Consider the following 22,135-nt stretch of genomic DNA (forward strand, 5'->3'; position numbering starts at 1 on the left):
ATCAAATAAAGAGAAAATATTGTTTAGTAGTCATAATTTAGATTGGGAAAGTCTCCCTATATTTTGGTAGTTTCGGAGTGCTCCTTCTTCAGCCTAAACTAACGTCTCTGTTAACCTCATTTCAAGGATAAGACTCTTCTGTCAACAGAATCAAACGCTTGCTCACAATCTATAAAACTGAGGACCAAAGGTGTTTGACAACTAAGGAATTTCTCAATTATTAAACCTAAGAGTGAGAATTTGTCGACATATCCTCTACCTTTTCTAAAACCGCACTGTTCTTCTCTTAGAATTTTGTCTACAGCATCTCTCAGTCTAAAAAGTATCATATTACTAAGTAATTTACTACCTACAGAGACCAGACTAATGCCTCGGTAATTACAACACTCACTCTTTTCACCTTTCCTATACAGTGGTTTGATTAAGGTTTTTCTAAAATCGTTATATACTTTTTCAAAAATCATAGTCATAATCTTCAGTAACTTATTGCTAACCTCAGAGCCACCATATTTAAGAAACTAATTTACCAGTACTGTCGCAAATTCTTCCTCACAAAACAAATATTCCTTCACATCCAAAGTATCACAAACTTTTTCCTTTTCCTCTATATCTTTTCCTGCAACTGTATATCAGTTTAGCACCTTCTTGAAATGTTCCGTCCATCTCTCTTTAACTCTTTCCTTATCACTAATTGTGGCCCCGCTCCTATATTTAACTGGGACAATTCTGGATTGACTACTGCCTCTTAATTTATTAATATGCCAGTACAATATTTTACTATTATACCGTCTAGCAGCATCTTCTAGATCCCCAGGAATTTTACCCATGACCTCCACTTCACACCTCCTTAGCTCATATTTTAATGCTTTCTCCACTTTCTTTACATTCCTTTTGTTTTCATTTGATCTATCTCTCAGATAATTCTTGTACAAACCCCTTCTCCTCTCTATTACACATAAAGCTTTTTCACTAATATTCCTAGCTATAAGGTTAACTTTCTTCCCTAAGACACCATCAGCAACTTCACAAATTGTTTTTCTAAAATCGTTCCAACCATCTCCCACATTGTCAAATTTTAAACTCTCAAGTTTAGGATTCAAATGTTCTTAAAAATTTCTCTCAAATTCTCATCTTGAAGTCTACCAACATTATAACTTCCAAGGAGGTAGTTACCCTTCCGAAATCTCAACTTTAAATTAACCCTAGACACTACTAGAGGGCGATCCTCACTTTTAACATCAATAACAGCATTCCTATGTACCCTAGTATCTTGTATTGATCTTGCCAGTCTTCGGTTTACTATAACATAATCAATAAGGTTTGCTGTCTTACCATCAGGTGAATACCATGTCACCTTATGGACCATTTTATGACCAAACACTGTATTTGTTACAACTAATTGTTATACCTACAAAATTGCAAAAGTCTGTAGCCATTACTGTTTTCTTTTCCCGCACCAAGTTTACCTAGGCTAGGATAGCATCTATCCATGTTTCTACTGACCTGGGCGTTAAAATCTCCTAGTAAAAACACGGAATTTCTACATGGGATCCTGTCTATTTGCTCCTGTAAGTGTAAGTAAATTTCACCTGAGTCACTAGTATCTCCGTCAGCCGGTTCAACAGGGGCATATACTACTATAACTGATATCCTGAAAATAGTCATAAAACGAGCAACTAGTATTCTATTATTATTACCTCCGCAGTCTAAACAAGATTTAGCAGCTTCCTTATTCATCATGAGCCTTACTCCCTGCCTATATACCCCATCCTTCATGCCTGACTAAACGAATTCTATATCACCTAATTTCATGCTCCCTACCGCTGGGATATGAGTTTCTTTTCTTCTAATAAGTTCAGTTGGAATCGTCTGAATTCGTCAGTCAACTGTCGATACATTTGTCATTTTTTAACATCGTGACATTCCGACTTACTATATATTCATGCCTACAAATAAGTGTTAAAACAAGAAAATAAGTGTTAAAATAATCAATTAAAATGTGGAAATTTATTGAAATTTATATGAAAGCTATAGAAAGTTCTCCTTTTTAGATTATGATATTATGATTGAAAACATAGGAAAATAAGATTCAGAGGTTTTCAACTATGGAGTGCACTAACATAAAGGAGGCACTGACATTAAGAAACCTATTATTTTTCTTTAAAAATGTTGTTCGAGTATTATTAATTTAAAAAACAAAGTCATTCCGAGGGAAGTAGAAAGCGAAGTTGAAATTTAAAACGAACTAAAATCATTACTTCACGGCCTATCTAACATGTATATAAATAAAACTAGTGCAAAAAATCAACTGGTAATATCTTCTTCCTATGTTTGTCGGATTGCAGAAAACTAGCGCTTTACTGAAAACACAAAAAAATATAGGAGTTTGGGTACGGTAAATGTAAACGATTAAGGAGGCTTTTAACAATATAAAAGTAAAGTACATTCAGATTGTTGCTTTTTTTCATTTAATTTGGCATCACTTCTGCATAATGAGCTCAGTTTAATGATTGACTGTCGTTTTGGATCTGAAAAAGACGTTTCATGATGTCTTTGTAGATAAGTTCGAAGTGAAGGAATCTTATTGCTATTAAGACTACGGACTCGCTTTTGAATTTGTATCACAACTTGAAATTCTCCGTTTTTTATAGAGAAATAATTGGATTTCCAGAAGTTCTTATTACGGTTGATATGCTCTTCATTTTGAGTAATACTGGATGAAACCAAGATGTTACCTGATAGATCAGTCCCTTGTTTTGTATGCTATTTAATGAGTTATACATATTGTTATTATGCCTGAGTTTCAAAGATAATTTTGATTCTATACTGATCACAGTTATTGATATCACAGCTCCTGTAAGACTATGAAAAGTGCTATAGATTAGTTTTTGTTGTGAGGCTACGTATTTACTTTTGACTCCTAAAGCAATATTCTTGTTTTTCAAACTTGTCTTTTGTGTTTTCAGTAAAGCGCTATTTTCCTGTAATCCAACAAATATAGGGAAATATCACCAGTGGATGGCTCTAGGCGAGCAGCTTTGACAAAAAAAAGGTTAACTAAGCGAACATGTTTGCATATCGACATGCTTGTGAAAAATTTTACTAGCTCAACTAATGTTAACTAATGTCAACTAAGTCAATTAGTCAATAATATCAACTAAGGTTAACTAAGCGGACAGCTTTGCATATCCAGACATATTTGTGGCAAATTTTACTAGCTCACAGAAATGCACCTTTAGGCTTAGGGAGTTATTTGACCAGTCCCTAGAAAAGCCATTCATTGCTTAAAATGAATCGAAATTTCAAAAAAAAAAGATAATTTCTTGTGTAGCTACGATAAATGGTATTAGAAACTAAGGTTACGTGAAAGGATCTTTCCATGGAGGAATTTTTCACGGGGGACAACGAGAAATAAAATAAAAAGCAAGTTTTTTAACTTGAGTTAAGTGGGAGGATATTTCCATGGAGGAATTCATCATGAGGGATGAGAATTTCTATGAAAGGGGCGCAGGATTTTCTAGCATCATTTAAAAAAATAAGAAAATAAATAAATTTCTTTTTCGACTGGAAGTAAGGATTAAAACTTAGGACGAACAGAAATTATTACGTATAATTTCGTCTCCTCCTCAATACCTCGCTCTTTACGCTAAAGTATTTTAGTAGTTACAACTATTTATTCTACGGCCTTTGTGATTCAGGGGTCATTCTTAAAGATTTGGGATAAAATTAAAGCTTTAGCATAAAGACTGAGGTATTGACGAGGGGTCGAACTCCCTCATATACGTAATAAAAACATACAAATATAGATCCTTGTTACGTAAGTTAATTCGTAAGTTACGTATATTTATTACTAATAAAACCGTTCGTAAAAAATGAAAAGTTCTAGCTGCCTTTTTAAGTAACCAAAAACTGGGAGGCAAATAGCCCCCCCCCCCTCCACCCTTTTTATCAAAATCATCCGATCAAAACTATAAGAAAGCCATTTAGCAAAAAAAAATATGCAAATTTCGTGTTAATTTAATCGTACGCGGTGAGCCAAAATCAAAACATGCATTAATTGAAAAATGTTCAGAAATGAAATAAAAAACTAGTTTTTTCTGAAAGTAAGGAGCGACATTAAAACTTAAGACAAATAGAAATTATTCCGTATATGAAAGGGGTTGCACCCTCCTCAACGCCCCGCTCTTTATGCTAAAGTTTGACTCTTTCTCACAACTCTACTTTTTAAAACATTAAAAAACTTTAGCGTAAAGAGCAAGGCGTTGGGGAGGGAACAACCCCTTTCACAAACGAAATAATTTCTGTTCGCTTTAAGTTTTAATGTCGCTCCTTACTTTTAGCTGAAAAAACTTTTTTTTATTCAACTACTTTTAAGATTAACCGAAACAACAGTTACCATTCCTGATTCATTGTCAGACGGCAATTATTTTTTCACTTGGTAGTTTTTTTTTTAATAACGTGTTTTTCAACTTTTGTTTACAATGGGCTTTACTGGGTTGCAGCTACTACTGCAACCATGAAATTTCTTTTTTTCAAACAAGACAAAGATCTTTAATTCTTTGTTTAAAATTGAAATAGATTTCCTTTGTTTTTATAAAAAAATAAATTAAGTAGCAATTAAGAAAGCTGCTCCAGGTGAGTAGCTTCGGCACAAAAGGTTAACTAAGCGGACAGCTTTGCACATATTTGTGGCAAATTGTAGTAGCTCACAGAAATGCGTCTTTAGGCTTAGGGAGTTATTTGAAATGTCCCTAAATAGAAAGCCACTCATTACTTAGAAATGAATCGAAATTTCAAAAAAAGATCGTTTCTTGTGTAGGTAGGATAAATGGTATTATAAAATAAGTTTGTTTTCATTTGAAAACATGATATAGATCTTTAATTCTTTGTTATAATATTGGAATAGATTTCCTTCCTTGGACATGCTTTAAAAAATGAGCCTAGAAAATGACTGAAAAAAAAACACAGGATACCGATACCGATATTCCCGATACGATGTATGTGATACCAATACGCCCGATACCGATACCACCTACAGCCCTTTCCCAGGGACTATGGAGGATCATACCATCATCAAAGCCATATTTATTGGATCTTTCAACTATGCTAAACAAAATGGTTATCTCGAAACTTTTATATGACGACTTTGGGGAGAGGGGACCTTTAGGAGGGGGGCTAGTTTCTCTCAATCTTTTCTGTCACTTAGAAAAAGGTACTATCAAATTTAATTTCCGTTCAAATGAGCCATTAAGCATCTCTCCATGATGTTCTGGTCATTCCCTAGCTCTGGTGAAAAAAAAAAAAAAAAAAAAAGGGAGACACATCAGTGCTACCCATGCAAAAAAAATGATTTTCCTTGTTGTTCAAGGAGGGGGACTGTGAACAGAGAAAACAAACAAAATTAAATTATTTTGAACTTTACAATTTCTCAATTTTCGCTATTTCAGTCAAATCTATTTCTGCTCTTCGTTATTTCCAATTCTACAATTTTCCTCTTTTTTGTTTGCATGTTGAAAGAAATGGTAGTTTATAATAACGCTTGCTTGGGAATGCCATCATTCTATCAATTGATCAGAAAACTTCTTTCAGGGAGAAGGAGTAGGACTGATATTTCAGGGGAAGGCGGTGAACTTTAAAAAACGAAAAAACCAGGCCCTTTATTTGGGAAAAGCAAGGAGATGTAGGGGCAGTCATAAAACCCGAAGATTTTGAAGCCCAGATTCTCAATCTTGCTTACCTGCCTGCATAGGAGGCTTTTATTGGAGGCGAGGTGCAAATATTTAAACTGCTCTGGGTAAATCGAACCCTGTACACACCACCGCTTCATCCATTTATTTGAAAATGTGAACATTATTCTTAGATTTTAGCTTAATTGATGTCATCAGTCAAATAGCATTCAGTAGGTTCAATAGTAGCTGGACTTATTTCGTCAACGTAGCATAATTATGATTTCAGGGGAGGCAATAACTAGACATTTTTCTAGGGATTAGTCCAGATCACACGAATACATTATTTTCACCCCAGTTTCTGGAAAGTTTTCAATTTTTGTCCCCTTTCAGTGGAATAAAAAAACAAAGGCTTTTAATGATTGCATTGTGAAACTATTTTTTTCATCAACTTTGGACAAGGAGTAAGTAAATTTTCCAAACCTAATTAAGAGTGTCATTTCCAGACCAAAACTGTATTATTTTTCTAGGTGATGCAGCCAGAAGAGCAGCCCGGTAGGGAGTTGCTCAATCTAAACCCTCATATAATTTTAGAAGTATCATGAAATATCTGTCAAATTCTGTAAATGAAGTTACGATTAATCTTTAACATCCAAAGGCAGGTTCCCCTCTCGAGAAAATAACTAAAATTAGATCACCGAATGTCATCTCCTCTCGGTAGCCCTGCATAAAAATAATTTCAATATATGTAACCGTCTCTTTAACCAGAAAGAATAATGTAGCCTTTCAATGCGAGAGCGGCTTTCAATTGTGTCCCGGGTGCTCAAGATATAGCTTACCTTTTCTTAATGCAGAAAGTCAAATTGTCCCACCCCTTCCTTATGCAGTAGTGAAGCTTGCAGGTTGACATAAGCACGCTTGTGATGGATACACATTCAATGCCGATTTCGCAAATGCCAAATAGTTTATTTAAATAAAACACTAAGTTAAGAAAAGAAAATAGCTACAAAATGGCGCAAATGTTGCATTATTGTATAACATCCTGTATAATATAGCAACTCATGATATACCACAATATTACCCATACTTACTAAACTTTGGTAATTGCTCACACCTAAAAACTATTATCTAACCTATAAATGTTCTTTTTTTTAATTCGTGGCAAAGTATTTTACATTCAATTTAATGAAGATACCTATAATTAAAAAACTCACGGCCCTGCCATAGATCATTACGATAGACGACTCTTTAACCGATATATTATTGCTCCTAGCAGTAGCCTAGCAAAACTCTTATTTCAATAGAGCAGCTACCTGTATTTTTCCCATTCAAAAGAACGTATTAGTACCGTAGATCGCATCTCTCGAAAGTGTTTTATTAAAAAACAATCCCAAAGCGTTTTCGGCTGACTTCCAAGATTGCGATGCAGCGCATGCTATGAATCAAATCCCCTCAGGGACAAGGACGCTTAACCATTGAGAGACACCACCGCTCCTAGGAGTGCAAGTGGGAGTGGAAATGAGAAAAGAGGCGCGCTCCGTTTGGCTGTTACAACCGAGCTGTTTTGTAACCATACAACCAAGGCACTTCCGCTCATATCATTGAACTCGGCCATAAAATATCACCGACAAGTGAAAAAAGAAAACATTTGCATTCGATTTCAAGCATTCAAACTTCATGATCTGAGACATGAGAGTTAACAGTCAAATCCTATGGCTTTAGATTCGGCGACAAGGCTAAATGTATACATGTGTCGTAAGTCAGAATTAGATGAAAATAAGAATCAAATGGGGTTTACGTGCAAAAACAATAAAATACATTAAATAAACAACCACATTTATTTGTAGTTTGTTTGGAATGCATTTAAAACTTCAGGTGGAAAAGACAGTCTATAAGTTCCATTTTGTTACATATGGAATATGGCTCGGGATAAATATTATGAATAATTGTTGCTGTTGTTTCTTATTAACTTGACCTGAACTTTTCGTCAGTTTCAAGTCCATTTATCAATATCCATATTAGGAGGTAGTTCAACTGCTGTTCAATTGTTTTTTTTTTCTAATTTTATTTGTTGTGCCTGCTAAACAGACCTTATATCGCAGTTTGACAGCATCAGCACCGATTATACCTACAGAGAAGGCAGTATCCAGGACTTTTATTCGATGGGGGGGGGGAGTATTGTTTCGTTTTTTACACATAATCAAGAAATGCACCAAAAATTTGTTTATATGCATTTTTGTTGCGTCTTTACATGTTGGACAAAAATTGGGGGGGGATTCAAACCCGGTAACCCCCCTCCCCGGGATTGGACATTGTTTGAAGGTAAGGAGGGGGTTTGAAACAGTACCAAATTATCTCCCAGGGTGGGATTTGCCAGGGGACAAAGTTTTCTCACTTCGAGAAAACTCAATGGTAGCCAATTAGTAGCTAATTAAAACTTACTGGCTAAGTTAAAAGGATGAATGCATTACTTTCAGTAAAACTTGAATCGGCCTTGTAAGGAAAAGTTTTTTTGCATCAAATCGCGTCATGCGGCTCAATTTTTAGTATGGCATGAAATCGTTAAAGGTGTGGTTTGGTAACACTAGTACCTTGTCTAGCTACCTCATAGATCTTAGATATTAAAAATAACAATAAAGCTAATTGCCTATTGTAGTCCTTGTGGACCGTTTTTTTTTTTATAAGACTCGACATGCTAGTTTCTTTTCATGTATCCGATCAGAAAACGAAAAAAGACAAAAACTGCAAAACTTAAAGTGGTGACTGAATATTATGGCTTCAAATTGTGCCTAAAATACATGTTGGTGGTTTTTTGGATACTACAACTACTAAAAGTCACTACAGCACCAAGACGCCTGAGGTCAACACAGCTTTGTACGCTCCTCCACCACCCCAATCTATTCAAAGCCTCTCACATTACACACTCCCAGGAAGTTCCCATTTCCCTTAAATTTTTCCTTGCGAACCCCCCCCCCACATCAACCGAGGAAACCCTGTTTTTCATTTAGCCCTAGACTTTTGGCCGACAAGGACAATTTTTGGCAATCTGTTATCCTTATTCCGCAGAACGTGCACTAGCCATCTCAACGTTTCTCTAATTGTTGCTTTAGAAAGCGGGATCGAACCACACTTTTCGTAAAACCTTTTTTAAGATAAAGTTAAAAGATATTTCGTCCCTGTTAGGATTTCCAGTTTCTCCTGAGAACGCGATGGCTGGGACCAGTGGTATTCCCCTTGAATATATAAAACTAAAAGAAGAGAATTAAAAAAAAAGAGTCGTTTGTCTGAAGTTTGATGCATACTCATGGACTAACATTGTGCTAATATGAAGGTTTGAGAACAAAAATTACATCGATATTGAGACTATATAAAAAAATAACCAAGTCAAAAAATAGACTATATTTTCAGTTTTGGCTATTAGCTATTGGCGTCATCTTTAAATGTAATTAAATAAAAAAAAACAAGTTTTTTTTTTAATTGCAAGTAAGGACCGACATCAAAACTTAAAACGAATAGAAATTACTCTGTATGTGAAAGGGGTTGTCCCCTCCGTAACGCCTCGCTCTTTATGCTAAAGTTTGACTCTGTCACAAATCTACTTTTTAAAACAATGAAAAAACTTTAGCGTAAAGAGCGAGGCGTTACGGAGGGGACAATTCACATACGGAGTAATTTCTGTTCGTTTCAAGTTTTAATGTCTCTCCTTACTTGCAGTTAAAAAACTTGTTTTTATTTATTTAATTTTTGAACGTTTTTGAATTAATCCATGTTTTGATTTTGGCTCACCATAGCCTACATGAATAACTAAAACGAAATTTTCATATTAATTTTTGTTTCTTGGCTAAATGGCTTTCTCATAGTTTTGATCGAATGCTTTTAATAAAAAAGGGGAAGGCCTAGTTGCCCTCCAATTTTTGGGTACTTAAAAAAACAACTAGATTTTTTTAATTTTTTGTGCAAACGTTTTTGTTAGTAATAAATATACATACCTTACGAATTAACTTACGTAATGAAATTCTATATTTGTGTATTTTTATTACGTATATGAGGGGGTTTGCCCCCTCGTCAATACCTCGCTCTTTCCACTAAAGCTTGAATTTCATCCGAAATCTTTAAGAATGACCCCTGAATCACAAAGGTTGTCGAATAAATAGTTGAAATAACTAAAAATACTTTAGCGTAAAGAGCAAGGCATTGTGGAGAATACGAACCCCCTTATAAACGTAATATTTTATGTTCGTTTAAAGTTTTAATGCTACTCATTACTTCCAAGAGAAAGAAAATTTTTATTTAGTTTCTCATTTTTTTTTCTTAAAAATGCTAGAAAATCCTGCACCCCCTTCATGGAGATTCTCTTCCCTCATGATAAATTCCTCCATAGAAAACTCCTCCCACGTAATCCCCTCCCCCGACCCACTCCCACCCCAACGCGAAAAAGTCCCCCTGAAAACGCCTGTATACTTCGTAATAACCATTACTATATGTAAACAATGGTCAAAGTTTGTAATTTGCAGCCCCTCCCCCGGGAACTGTTGGGGATTAAGTCGTCCCCAAAGACATAGTTATTAGGTTTTCAACTAAGCTGAACAGAATGTCTATCTCAAAATTTTGATCCGGTGACTTTGGGGAAAATACGTTTTGATCCGGTGACTTTGGGGAAAATACGTCCGGTGACTTTGTGGAAAAGGGCATTAGAACTTTTAATTTCCGTTAGAATAAGCCCTCTCGCAACATTCTAGGACCACTTGGTAGATACCATCATCCCTGGAAAAAAAAACAAATAAACACGCATCCAGTGATCTAGCTTCTGGCAAAACATACAGAATTCCACATTTTTGGAGATAGGAGCTTGAAACTTCAACAGTACGGTTCTCTGATACGCTGAATCTGATGTTGTGATTTTCGTTAAGATTCTATGACTTTTAGGGTTTTTTTTTATTTTCTAAAATAAGGCAAATTTTCTCAGGCTCTTAACTTTTGAAGGGTATAGCTAAACTTGATGAAACTTGTGTATTCAGAATCAGCATTAAAATGTGATTCTTTTGATGTAACTGTTGGTATTAAAGTTTTATTTCTTAGAGTTCGGTTACTACTGAGCCGGGTCGCTCCTAACTACAGTTTGTTACCACGAACTGTTTGATTGTTTTCTCAGTGAAGGTTAATTTATTGTGTGTGCGGTCTCCAGTCTATGCAGTTTTTCGTAGCAGCAACTTTTGATGAATGTACTATTCTATCGTTGCAATTCTCTCAGAAATCGTAAAGACATCGCCCGGTGAAAATAAATTGCAGTGAGACGACATTTTTCTAGGTCGATGGGGAGGAGGGGATTGGCCCATTTTGCAATTATACTTTGTCTAATGATAAGAAAAATTTTTACACTTTCTCTAATGACAGATAATACAATGACACTGAGTCCGATAACAGAAAAAAAAACGTGGCGATTTTTACAATGACAGATGGAAACAATGACAATTTGTCCTATGACAGCTAACAAAACAAAAGGACTTTTTCCACAATCAATATTTTCATAAATTAGACATTAGTTAGTGTTATGAAACAATAAAAGAAAATCATATCATATTGTCAAAACCTCAAGTAACAATAATGTGAAATGCATATTTTACGTTTAAGGCTTGGTGTAAGAGACTGGGGTAATAGGAGATGGGGGTAATGGTGTTCACCTAAGGTAAAATGAGAATAAAAATTAGCATAAAAATAAAATTCAAACAAAAACATGTGAAATTGCTTACATAGTATATCTTACCTATTGCATACTTAAATTGAGCCTTAATCAAGCTTACCTATTGGTATTATGAATGGTTTTGCAAAATCAGCTTTGACCAGTATTACCCGCTATCATAGGGTAATGACAGTCGGTAATGTCATGTTCTACTAAATGGCTGTAAATTAAGAAATATGAGAAATTTCAAAGACATAAACATGTTAAACTGAAATCATTATATTTATTTATATTGTTACATAATTCCGTATTTAGGAAATTACAAAAATATAATTGAAAGTATGGACATAATTTGAAGCCAATTACTTGAAAAAAAAACCCATCTTTCCATACTAAAAATGGCTTACAAAATTTAAGCGCCAATATATTTAACTTATGAGCTTCAAGAGCTTTAAGTCAATTTCACTTTCTGGAGCATATGTCACATAAATGCCCGTCATGAGTGTCCCATCCAGAACATTCTTGATGTGCCCATAATGCACAAGAAGTGCACCGATACGATATTTCCCCATCTTTCCCTGTGTCTCCGCAATAGAAACAGGTTTCTTTACATATATTTGTCATATATATTCCTCATCAATCGAAGTGTCAGAATCAGATTCAAAAAGTTTCCTGCTCATTTTCTTTTCCTTCACTTTTTGTATTTTTCTTTCAGTAATAGCAGGCTTTTTATTTTCCTATTAAGTTCTTTTTTTTACTCGCTTAGTTCTTTGGTTCTTTTCTTCTTTCCTTTTTAGTTTTTCCTTGATCATGGTTTCTTTTTCTTCTCGCTTTCTTTTTTTTTCTTGAAGCAGTATTTTCATCGGTGTTGAAGTCAAGATCAGAGAATGTTGCTTTGTCTCGCTCCTTTTCTTGGTTCATCAGCCCAACTACTGCATCCTGGTAGAGGAGGAATATCTTGTATGGACACATTGATTTGTGCATTAGGCTGAATATGAACTTTTTCAAGTTGGACAGAGGATTATAAGTTTTGTTCAGTCATGACTTCGCATTGGTATACTTCTGTGATGACTTCATTTGCATTAGCTTTCTATGAATCGTCCACACAATCAGGCGCTAACTCTTGATTCTTCTGGAGGATGTCCTCTACCGAAAAATCCTTATTTGCGAAAACTCCTGGATTAAGAGGATGGATCCTAGTGTTTTTGAACCCACTTGTAGCTTTTGCAATCGTAGCAACTGGTGAATAGGCCTTATTGAATATCTCTGCTACATCGTAAGGGGTAATTTTTACTAAGTTCCTGGTTTTCATGAACAAATCACATTCCCTTTTGTAGAAGCCTTCAAGGGCGAGTAAAGTACTACATCCAGAGGCTGAAGCCTATGTGATGTATGGGGCAGCAGCAACACCATAACAATCCCTTTTTCCCTACACATATCAGAAGCTTCCGCTGAGCAATGAATGGAATGGTTGTCCAGAATAAGAAGCATTTTTTTGTCATTTTTTTGTATGAGTAAACTGAGCAGAGTTTTTTAACCAAATAACAAACAATTTCTTCATTGATCCAGCCTGTCCTAGTGCATGAGTAAACTGATCCCATGTACCGTTTTTTTCTAAGAGCGGGGACATACGAGATCAAGGAAAAATAAACATTGGTGGAGCATAAAGCCCTCCCGAACTCATTGCACGCACAACTGTAATGTTTTTGCCCCTTTCCCAACTTGCTATAGAACCCACACGCTTTTGACCCCGTTCTGCCAGTATTAAACCAGGGTCCTGCACAGTGGTTATCCCTGTTTCATCTACGTTCCATAACCTGTTCTGAATCTTGGAAAAAATGATATACTTCCTGTTTGTTAAGCCCCATGGCTTTTCCGATGCTTGTGGCTTCGAGTTTGCGCACACTGACTTTGTTTCTGTCCATGAACCCGTACATCCAATCCATGCCAGCCATTTTTGTTTCTTTATCGAACTTGCGGCTTAACTAGTTTTTTCTGCATATTCAAATGCAATTTTTCTTAAATTTAGTGCAGTGATAGAAAATCTTCGATAAAGTTTTTACATGGTCAGCTAGAGCTGCTTTGTGTACAGGAGGGAAGACACACTTCCTGCCTAAGCTTGGATCAGAATCAATCCCACTCTTCATTCGTTATTGCAACGTGCTGAATGATCTGCAGCCTTTCGAATCGGTAATACTCTAGTAATGGCTGTTTTTGCTTTCTTTGAGTCCTCTGCAGTCCATTTAGCTTCATCTGTTTTCCTTATGTATTTTCTGGGCATCTGAAACATAGAAAAATATGGGCACTAATGGGGCAATACCGGTTACGACTGCTATTACCCCAAGTGCGGTGACCACCATTACCCCAACCATATGGTCATTATCTATCGGCTAAAAATGAAAATATCAGTGCTGAAACCTTCATAAATGCTACATGGTACAACAACATGGCTTACCTTGTTATTGCGAGACAAGTCTTGTTCCGTGAGATGTAAACAGAAAGAGATGATACTGGATTAAACTATTGTCTGTTTTATAAGGTTAAACGTCAAAACAGTCTTTCTTACAGAACAGACAAACTAAAACTGGCGAGATGGCGAGCGCTCCACTAGTATTTCTATAAAACGTCTTGAGATGGCAGCTATGAATCCGCATTATCTACTTTACGAGAAATCATAGTGACCGGCATTACCCCATTCTCCAATCTTCCAAACACTGGCACTCAACCTATATCAAATCAAATTAAAATTTATCTTGTCACAAGCATAAAAAATGTAGGTATCGGATGGATCCTACAACTATTCAGTCGAAGATCCATATAATAAACACATAAATCATAAAATAAAATTTACTAATGGAGCAACATTAAACATAGTTATCGATATCATACTCCAAAGCAATTGCTCACTCATTCCATCAATCCCCCCTTGTAACGTTAAAATTGTTGCTGAACGTTTACTGACAGCATTGCAATTTTTCTATATTTTAGTTAGTAACCATAAAATACTTACGTTTTTTTCAGAATCAACAAAAAATTTGTAGTTACTAGTTGGGTATATGTTGTCTGGTAGTAGCTTTTCAGTAAAGCACAATCAATCATTTAAACGTTACAACCAGGAGTTGATGGGGTAATGCTAGGGAGGCTATCCCTGGCATCAATCCACGAAAATATGGAGGGGTCGGAATATAATTTTCAAAATTTAAGGGGGGTATATTGTCCTTTTTTCAATGAATATACAAAAAAAACAAAAAAAAATCACTGAAAATACCCTGAAAAAAGGTATCTTTGAAAAATCTAGGGAGGCAAAGGACTAGGAATTTGGTATAAACAGGGATATACATATATATATATATATATATATATATATATATATATATATATATATATATATATATATATATATATATATATATATATATATATATATATATATATATATATATATATATATATATATATATATATATATATATATATATATATATATATATATATATATATATATATATATATATATATATATATATATATATATATATATATATATATATATATATATATATATATATATATATATATATATATATATATATATATATATATATATATATATATATATATATATATATATATATATATATATATATATAGTATTATAAAGAGATCTCTGATTGTGTAAATGTAAAGAAAACTCTACGACCTACACAAGCGGAAACTACATCACATAGGGGAGTAGAGAGGAAAGTTTCAGGGATCTAAATGCTTACGTGGCAAGGCTAATCGTCCATGTCACCTCGCAAGTTATAAACACGTAACAAATTGATGTTACAAAGCTGAACTAGGTTTATTTATGCCGCCTCGGCAGTGAGCAGTGTTGCAGCAATACTTTGTCGGCTTTGCCAACATAGGTGTCGCGGTAGTACTGCTTTGGTCAGTACTAGTGCTACTATTACTACTAGTAACAACTAGTAGAACTAGAAGGGTGTGCGAAAGCACAGGATGGCTGGCCCCCAACCCCCCATTGCACTTCCTGGCTGAAGGGCCAAGAAACGGAGATCAGCACCGCCGGTACGGACTGTAAAGTCTAATGCCGTATCCTTTACCTTTTTTTTTACTAGTAACAACAGGCCACAGTAACAAGCCGCCTGAGGCCAAAACAGCTACGCACGCTCCTCCTCCTACCTAATCTATTCAAAGCCTCCCACTTTACACCTTCCCAGGAATCTTCCATTTCCCTTAAATATTTCCCTGTCATATCCTCCCACCCAAACCGAGAACAACTTGCTTTCCGTTTAGCCCTAGATGGCTGGATAACGATACGATTAATCAAGTGGACCCTTTCATTTAGGAATAAAAAAAAGTTATTTAAAATTATATTGACTTAGCAGCATGTTGGACCTTAACTCTATATAGGGAGTATACCTTTAAATGTATCAGAAACAAAACTTTGTCTGTACAGCCAGTTGAAGAGTAAATGTGTATATGTATTGTATCCTTAAATGTGTTAGAAACAAATAAAATGTCGACGAATCGAAAAAAGTATCTAGCCCCTTGCTTTGATGTTTTGTTTTCTACACTATCGATTACTTTTCGGGAAAATTGTAGAGGAATCCAAGGAAAAGCTTTTACAACAATATATTGATTTTACCAACCCTCCTGACCGAAGATGAGCAAGGTATGAAAAAACACTAAACATAATAAACAAATCGACTTAATCGCCAGTTGAACCTTATCCTTCTTGATCGTTATCACCGTTACGTATTAAGACGTACACTATAATCTTCCAGAGCTTAATTATTAGCCTACTATGCAGGGGCGTCGTTTGAGGGGCAAGGGGGGCAGTTGACCCCCTCCAATAATATGGAGAAAAAGTTATAATATATCCCATACCTCTGAATATCTGGATATAAAGCCCTCTTGCCCCACTCCAATAAAAACGCTGGAAATTCACCCTTGCTGCTATGCATCTATTCCTAACTTTCCATAGTCATATTGCTGCAGTTACGCTTTACTATAATAAATGAAAAATGAATCATTCCAAAGCATTTTTATTTATGACAATCACAAAAGCATATGAAGACAAATTTCCTTACCCTCAAATACATCGAAAACAAAAGAAATGCAGAAACATTATTTGTCTTAGCCTAAAATCCCTCTTAGGAACCAATAATAGGTATATCAACTAGGAAAAGTTGTAAGCCCGTCACTGACCAAGACGGCCACGCTCTAGCAGCCGAATGTTACTTTCAAGTCTCTTAAATTGTCAGACTTTCCATCTGAATTCTTTATCTCAATATATACACTAAAACTAAAGTTGTTAACTGCTCGAAACCTCTTAAACGCTATATCTTAGGAAAAAGCACATTACTTGGAATATAATCTTATAAAGCGATCCATCATCTTTCATAATCATACTACTATAGCTAAACGCTGCTAAAAATAAAAAAAAGTGCACTAGTCAGTAGAGTTTAATAGCCCCTCGTCACTGAAGACGACCGTGGTCTTACAACCCATTGTAAATTAAAACTCCTCACATCTTTGAATTCTGTTTTCCCAATTCTTTTGATAAAATAAAATGTTAGTTTCTGACCACATAACCAAGAAGACGAGTATGCCTAATAACCTATTCTTACATGCACATCCCTTTCCGTCGCGGACATGGAGCCGAGTTTTACCCATTTTTCTTGGTCCAAAGGTTGACTTTCTTGCCGCAGATCAACTTTCTAATATCACTATTTAGAAAGCAGGAAAGAGAAAGTTCCAATTTCTTTGGCGATGGGGCCAGGTGACCGTCGCACATCTGAAGCACTTTTGGATTTTAGTCCGACGTTGATTCGAAATTGGTGCCTGCCTGCTTACCTGATAGAACTGTCAGAAGAAATTAGAAGCAGGGCCAATGGAACAAAAGCTTGGCTGCAAAACTTTAGATAGTCCTCTCCAATCCAACATAGACTATAAAACTCCACTTTGACTCACAAACAGTAGGCCCTGGCTCGATTAATGGCGGGAGCCATTCTTTTCAGCTCAAAGTAAGAATTATATACAGCTTTCCAAAACGTAATGACACATTATTTAATACTATCTGAGCCCTACAATTTCCTTAAAAACGTGGAGGAGGGGGAGGGGTAGATCTTTATAACTTTCCAGCATCAAGCTGAAATCGGCAGTCTAAATTACAAAATTATAAAATTAATTTGATGCATAGAGGTTCTTGATTGGCATTCGATACTAAAGAGAAGTTGATGCTCACTGTTTAACCACGGTTGCCAGCACATCCACAGGAGGTAGAGTTTATGGGTTCGTGTTCCCTACGAAATTTAACAATTTCCCGTATTATCCATATCATTTGCCTGTTTTTGGCATTTCTTCGTGAAATTAAATTTTCAGAACCAATTCATTTCTGCCCCAGAAGTCCAAAAAATCAGTTGAAAATGCTTATTATTTGGCAATTATATTGCTAATAAGCCTGCACTAGACTAGCCATTGCATTATTATTCCCAAACTTAAACTGCTTTTCATGTTTAATTTCTAAGTAATTTATTTTAACAACGGAAAGTTCTCTTTACCGTAAAGAGTACATGGAAATTTTTTTCCACTGGGGCTCTATAATTAACTTCAGGATTTTGATCATTAATGCTAGATGACGCTGAATGTCTATATTCTAGGAGATTAACGTGAATTTTCTCTTTTATCACTTTCGGGGTATTTTGATTAGTTGGCGCTAAATTGTTTTCTGACATTCATTTAGATATGTTATCCTAGACTCAGAAAACATCTCAATTTTTGGTCAGCTGTTGCAGGAGTTACAAATACTCCGCTAAACTCTTTTAAATTTGTTATGTTATCCCCAATTCCAATACGTTCGTGTCGATGAAGAGAAGGGGAATCCCTCCTGAGATTAAGCAATTTGGACTTCCCTCATTGTTTCTTGTATGTCTTACCAGTTTTTTGCGTATTTTTCAATCCCTCGAAACATATTTGTACGACAAGGACAAGACTATAATTTTGAAAATCCAACATCGAAATATCTATAACATCGATAAACGTACTCAAACATTGATAACATCTCAACATCGATAAACGTACTGTCTTTCGACGCATGAGAGCAGCTTAAAATATTCTTGCATCAACAAAGCTGAAAATCGTTAAGTTTGTCTAGTTTCCAAGTGTCAAATGCTTTTAAATAACACAGCTTTATTTTTTGTACTAAAGTTTTTTTTCAGTACTGAAGGTTTTTATTCAAGACGATTTTCTACTTTCTGTCTCAATGAAACAAAGAAATTGGAAAAAGGTAAGGCTAGCACTTGGATCTTATAGCTATTTCACAAAGATGTTGCTGACAGAATTAGTAAAGCGGCTCAGAATCCGGCTGTTTTTCTCTTGTGCATCCTTCGGATTTATTCTTTTGAAGCTCGTAGTTATTCTTTGACTGATTGGACTCGACACACCAATTTGCTTGTAAACATTCACTCCAACCAGACTATTGAAAACTAATATAACTAGAAACACAATTCAACCTTCTCCGAAAGAAAAATTATCATGCCATCTGTGTTTTCAGATTAAGGCTGTTGTAAGCTTATATACGGTTGGTGAAGGATGTTTGCTAGTTCGGTTAATGGTACTTACGAGGAAGACTCAAGTTTCGGTGGAACGACAGTCTTTGGAAATTCCTGGACCAGGCTGGAATTTTAGATGTCAAATGTAGATGCCCTTGCTGCTGACCACCCCTCGTAGAGAAGGCGGGCGATGCTCTCAACGCTATCCCGGCATGAGGAGTAACTAATTAAGTGAGTTTGCATCAGAACATTTTAGTTTTCTTTGGGTTTTGGCTTCTTTTTTAGGGAAAAGAGAGCGATTTTAACTGCTCTCAAGCGAAAGCACATCTATGCACAAGCTTCTCTATTCAAAACGAGAACAGAATTGAAAATGACGCCAATATTTGGAAAAATGGAGCTAAATTTAACTCACCATCCTCAAAAATTAAATTATTTATTCCGATATTTAGGATGCTATAACTCACCGTTAGGTCGTTTCTTTTCTTCCTGTAGCCCGCGGAAAATCGGTGATATTGGAATTTACGATTTTATAACTTTGATTAAGTTTTGAACTTTTTCAGTTACTTTGACTTTAAGAGCAAAAGGTATGAAAATCGTTTTGGTGCTTTGTGCTGAACTTTCACATTGTCCATCAGCTCAGGCATTGTGTAGGGTGGTACAACGGTGTTTGATATTTATACTAGCATTTCAATGACGATGGGAGTTCTCCCATCACGATGGGAATAGACCCGTAGTATCATTACTAACTATTCTAAATGGATTCATTTCCTTATCCATTTGTCATAACGCTGGATTGATGGATTTTATGACTTCTTAAACAAACATGAAAGTTTTCACATACTGTCTTTACCCCTTTTTCTCAGCAATTGAAAAATACAAGTTTCTTTTAATTTCTCGAGTTTTTCTACCGAGCCATATAACCCTAACATTTTGTGAGAAAACGTCAATTCCGTAAAAGAATCCTTGGTAACGCAATTTTGAATGTTAGGTGGATCCGAAGTTTTCCTGGTTGTTCTTTGGGAAAGTATTAGAGAATTTAATTAATAACACATAACCTGTCTATCAGTCCGAGTAGCTATGGTCTTACCTTAGCTCTGGACTTTTTCCCGACACATCCTTTCTGTTATCTTTAACTCTGAATTTTTTTTACCAATGCTTCCTTTGCGTCTAGTTTAGTTTCGCTTGAAATACTTTCCCGATGTTTCACCCGAGTCTCTTTCCGCAGGTCTCTTCTTCCTGTACCTCCCTCTAGTACTGCTGCACCATCCTGTTGCCCTTCAGTACTTTTCTGACACTTCCGGCTTCCTGAGTCTTACTCAGGTGACCGCCCTTCGTCTTTTCCCTACCCCGAGGATGAACTTCATGCCCACTCTTGGCCTCTAGTAATTTTATTACCAATTTTAATTCCTCGTTTTCCCTTTCTAATTCAGGGATATTTTATCTGGTTCAGTTCCTATGAAGTATAAAAATTCTTAACTGATATTTTGGTACCCAAATTTGTAGCGCGCGACTTACAGTCAATGAGAATAGATTCAAGTTCAAGTAGAAATTTGTATTTTTCCACATCAGTTTTAGCTCTCTTTCTTGACTGGTTATTCAGTTTTCCAGCTCCTCGTTGGGTTATGGTTCCTTTCTAAACCAACATTTGAAGCTATTATGGTATTGGCTGCCACAATGGTATAGAATAGAATGTAACAGTTTTGTTTATACAAGTAATCATGGAATAAAAATTCCAACTAAATGGCGCTAGTACTTACAGCAAAACAAGAAAAAAACAAAAAACACGAGACTATAACTTATTAAACGCTGACATGTAAAAAGGAACGAACGAATTGGCGAAACGGTTTGTTCTTGGAGCAGGCAATTCCAGTCTCACTTTTTTAGCTGACCTTGTGTTTATTTTATTCTTCATAACTGGTGGAAGAATCTCTCAATGTTTTTCACTGCTAAGAAGAAATTACCCAAATTTGCAGATAAAACCAAAACCTCGTTCGTGAAGAGACGGTAGTTGTAGGACAGATGATTCCCATTATAATTTACATGTGCGTCTAAAAGAATAATTATAAAGGCTCTTTTTTGTAGTGACTCAAGTTGATCGCTTAGGTGCCTTGTGTTGTTGACTTGAAGGCCCCATACAGGGCAAGAATACTCGAGAAGTGGTTGAATGTATATAAAATAAGCCGTCTTACTTTGGGACACAGAAAAATCGAAACGACGTAGTAAGATAAGGGTACGCATCGTAACATTTGCCCTTATAGTGATTGTATCAACTTAAGTACTAAACGAGCAGTCAACACTAAATGTGACACCGAGAATAACAGCTGAAGACACACTAGGATACGGTGGAGGAGGACTGACAAAGTCCCTCTTAAGAGGATTAAAGTGAAGGATTTTGGTTTTTCACTCGTGGATTTGAAGGCTGTTGATAGTACATTGGTCTTTAAAGTTGCTCATTATTTCATCACTGAATTGGGGAGCTGCCTCGGAGTTTTCAAAGAGATATTTTAGAAGAAATGACAAGTCGTCTACGTACTTAAACATGTCTTCTCTTGGGAATTTTTTTCTAGAATTTATCTAAGGAAATTTTCTAGAAGAAGAAGCAGTAAAAAGTCCTGTCCGACTACAAATAAACGGCCAATGGACTCAAAGACAGAAGATACGAAATAGGAAAAGAAAAGACCATTTCGGTATCTGTAGCTCATTGCTTCAGTGCAAGAAGCTGCGGATGCCTAAGATAATACTATCCCAACAATAAAACCGAAGAGACAATTCCAAACTGTCATGAAAGACAGAAAGGAAGTGGAGCAGAATTTCGCAGCTTGATAGAAAATCGGAGACAGGAGTAATAATATTACAAAATAATCCTGATGTGGACAAGGAGATAATCAGTTATCACTTGGAAGCAATTGCTAGAGTTTTTCATGCTGAAATGTTTTGAATAGAAAGGCAGCTGGAAGATTGTTGGAAATGGGAAGTACAGGAAGAGATATATGTATCTTAACTGGCAATCAAGCATGCCTAAAGACTCTTCAGAATGTAAAGTACCGGCAAAATAAAGAATTGGAATGCTACGAAGTCCTGAAAAGCTTGGTATCCAAAGGAAACCAGATTTTCCTGATATGGGTTCCAGGGCACTCTGGAGTAGAGGGTAATGAGAAGGAAGGTGAAGCCCCTAAGGCTGGGACATCACTGAGATATTTTGGTCCACAGCTTTTCATCTAAACTTCTCAGAG

The sequence above is a fragment of the Artemia franciscana genome, chromosome 10 (genome assembly GCF_032884065.1).
Source record: "Artemia franciscana chromosome 10, ASM3288406v1, whole genome shotgun sequence".
In the NCBI taxonomy this organism is placed as follows: domain Eukaryota; kingdom Metazoa; phylum Arthropoda; class Branchiopoda; order Anostraca; family Artemiidae; genus Artemia; species Artemia franciscana.